Here is a 3953-nt window from a genome sequence, read left to right as displayed (position 1 = left end):
TATATATATATATATATATATATGTATTGGAAGTTAATTATATTACCAATGGTCTTGCATCCATAAAGCGCTTAGCCTTATAGGCGGCTCCTTGGACCCTAACGGCTGCAGGCATATTACCACTTTTTAAAATAGAGATAGAGGTTATAATTCCATGGCCATTAGGATCTGGTGAGCCATCTGTAAGGTTAAGTGCTTTGTGGATGCAAAACCATTGGTCACCCTATGACTGGCCACTGAGCCAGATTAAGACCCATAGAGGCCCTAAGCACTTAAAAGGTTTTGATGCCCTCAAGTATATGTAAATGGTTCAAAATGTAAACGAAAATAGTTCAAAATGTAAATGATAATAAGCCATAAAATAAATTTTTATCTTTGAAAATGAAAATTCACAGTAGGATGGAAAATAATGTTTATTTTTGTATGCTTCCATTTAATTTATATTTGAAAAGTTCCTTCCTTCGTTTTTTTTTTTTAATCTAATTGCAAAGTGTTTGATGATATTGTTAAAATTAATTTTACATAAAACTTCTGCTTCTATACTTATTAGAGATAAGGCATTACAAATATCATTTTAGTAAGTTTAAAGTGATTTCTTTTGTGCCATAAACCATTTTCATTTCTGTGGTGCCCCTGTCCCTAGATGCCCTAAGCATGTCCTTATTTTGCTTAATGGGTTAATGCAGCACTGATTAACCATATAATTAACTTCCTATAAATACATTACTGTTTTAATGTTTAGAGTATGCTTCTTTTTTGGATATACGATCTACTGATGATATATATATATATGTAAGTGCAGGAGTGGCTGTGTGGTATGTAACTTGCTTACCAACCACGTAGTTCTGGGTTCAGTCCCACTGCATAGCACCTTGGGCAAGTGTTTCCTATTATAGCCTTGGGCTGACCAAAGCCTTGAGTGGATTTGGTAAATGGAAACTGAAAGAAGCCTGTCATATATATATATATATATATATATATATATATATATATATATATATGTATATATACATATCTATGTATATGTTTGTATGTCTGTGTTTGTCCCACTACCATCACTTAACAACCGATGTTGGTATCTTTACGTGCCTGTAACTTAGCGGTTCGGCAAAAGAGACCAATAGATTGAGTACTAGGCTTACAAAGAGTAAGTCTTGGGGTAAATTTATTCGACTAAAGGTAGTGCTCCAGCATGGCTGCAGTCAAATGACTGAAACAAATAAAAGAATATATATAGACTCCATGGTGCCTTATTGGAATGTAATACATTATTCTTATATTTAGAAAATTGTTAGTCAGTAACATATTTGGTTATCTTCATAAAAACTTGTCTATTTGACGTTGTGTCATTTGCTGACAACTGTGCCCACAACTGATCTAATTCTTTATCTCTTTTAGTACTTTTACGTCTGTAAAATTATTGGTTCTGCTGTAACCACACTGATAACTATTAACTACATCCGTCAATCTATAATTGGGTTTTTCTCCCTGTGCTTTGTACTTACATTTATGTATTTGATTTGTAAGATTCCTGATATGAAATCACATGTTGAAACAGATATTGCTATACTTGGAGATGGTCATGTTTTTTACCAATCAACAACATGCACTCTATACATGGTTTTCACTTCAGCTTTATTATTCTTATTTTACTGTCCTTCGTCTGAAACCTTTCATCACACATTCAGTGTCCTCCTCAGTGACACTCTATCTCAAGTGTCTCTTCTTGTCCTGTTAAATCCATTCTGTCTTTCTATGGTGTGTATCCTTATCTGCGTTTGTGTGTGTGTGTGAAGTATTGATTTTGAAATAGGTTCGGGCATAGTATTATGTTGTGAACAAGTTCACTTTGCTATCACATATTTTTGTGTCCAGTCTAATTGCTGTACATTGGGTAAAATGTCTTCTAATGCCCCTGGTGAAACTTCTGTAGAGTTAAGAAGCTTGCTTCCTTACCATATCATTCAGTTTCAGTCCCATTGTGCAGCACTTTAGACTAGTGTTTTTTTGAGGCAGGTTGATATCAAAAGGGTTAAAGAAATTTGGCTGTTATTTCTAACAGATTAGGTGACCATATAGATCCAACCAATGCCTTGTGAGTGGATTTAGTAGACAGACACTAAATAGATAATCATTGTGTGTGTATTTGTGCATGTGTGTGTGTGTGTGTGTGAGTTTGCGCATGTATATGTGTGTTTGTTTGCATCTGCAAAGTGCAGCTGGCATCAAACCATCTGGACACTGTGCATTGATGCTGTGTGGAATAAGCAAAACTGTTACTCAAAAAGCAAATGAAGATTCGCATCAGTAAAACAATGGCTGAAAAACAATGCTTTAAACAACATTCTCTTCTAACTCTTGCAAGCATGGGAAAAATGGACATGAAGCAAATAAACAAATTTAATAAGTGGCAGAATTGTAATAAGCTCCTTCATACATTTTGGGGCCTCAAAGATTGATTGGGGGGAAAGAAGGAAATTATCCTCTGATGGAGCAACTAGCCCACATGTTTACTACAGAAGCTACTCTGCAAAACACACCCAAGGGCTATGTGGTGATGGTCAAGGTTCTACACTGTGGGATTGAACCCAGAACCAATGTGGTTGAGATGTGAAATTCTGAACCATACAGCCATGCCATTACTAAGTAATGTAAAACAAAAACAAATAAAAGGCACTACTCTATGTGGTTCAGCTCTTTGTTACACAACACAAGGCATCAGGGCCAACCATTGACTTGTTAGTGAATTTGATTGATGGAAACTGCATGGAGGCCCAGTATGTATGTATGTATGCATGCATGCATACATAGTGTGTGTGAGTCTCACTGCCTTACAACCAGTGTTGATTTGATTACATTCCCAAAACATAGCAGTTTAACATAAAAGAGATGAATAGAATAATAGATATAAAATAAGTTCTGGATGTAGTTTGATTGACTAATTCTTTCAAGGCAGTGTCCACAGCATGGCCACAGATCAATGACTGAAATAAATAAATAAATATGTATGGTGTGTGTATAGATTATTTCTATCTTTAAAATATATATTATATTTTAGTGTATTTATGTATCATAAGTGATTCTCTATAAACAAATTTGTGACAAAAAGAAGTCATAGACTGATCTTAACCCTTTTGATAACAGCCAGCCTTAGTTCTATAATACAAACCTTGGTTATGTGATACAAATGTCTTATTTTAAAGTAATCTTGATTATTATAATTTCATGTTAATTTATGCTCCAAATTCCCGGATGAACTCCACCCTCCAAAAAGGCAGCGAGCTGGCAGAATCATTAGCACACTGGGCAAAATGCTTATTGCCTTTTCATTTGTCTTTAAGGTCTGAGTTCAAATACTGATGAGGTCAACTTTGCCTTTCATCCTTTTGGGGTCAATAAAATAAGTACTAGTTGAACACTGGGGTCGATGTAATTGATGTAAACCCTCCCTGAACTTGCTGGCCATGTGCCAAAATTTCAAATAACCCCCTAATTTTGGGGGCTTAAAATTTAGAAAGTATGTTTTGTAAGGGATTATAATGCTATCCATGTTATAAGAAACTCCCATAGTTTTTTGACCTAGTTTTTGACGAAAAAGGGTTCCTTATACACATTAAAATATGGTAATTTATGCTCCAAACACTAGCTTAACAATGACAAAGTTATTTCACTAAATTCTTCATTATTTTCAAACTTAGCTGAAACTGAGGTAGCATATTTTGACAGAAATATGGTAACAAAAGGATTGAACAACATACAGATTCATCTGTGTGGTAAGTGGCTGGCTTACCAATCACATGGTTCCAAGTTTAGTCCCACTGCATGGCACCTTGAGCAAGTGTCTTCTACTATAGCCATGGGCCAACCAAAGTATTGAGTGGATTTGGTAGACGGAAACTGAAAGAAGCCCATTGTATGTATATATATGTATGTGTGTGTGTGTGTGTGTATCT

General features: G+C 35.1%; 1 protein-coding gene across 1 annotated transcript in view; it reads left to right on the top strand.

Moving 5' to 3' along the window:
• LOC106882148 (uncharacterized) overlaps positions 1-3953 on the top strand; it is a 60783-nt gene that overhangs the window by 9306 nt on the left and 47524 nt on the right. The window lies entirely within an intron of this gene.

This window comes from Octopus bimaculoides, chromosome 6 (genome assembly GCF_001194135.2).
Source record: "Octopus bimaculoides isolate UCB-OBI-ISO-001 chromosome 6, ASM119413v2, whole genome shotgun sequence".
NCBI lineage: Eukaryota > Metazoa > Mollusca > Cephalopoda > Octopoda > Octopodidae > Octopus > Octopus bimaculoides.
The sequence above is the reverse complement of the archived record's forward strand: the minus strand, read 5'-3'. Positions and strand labels throughout refer to the sequence as shown.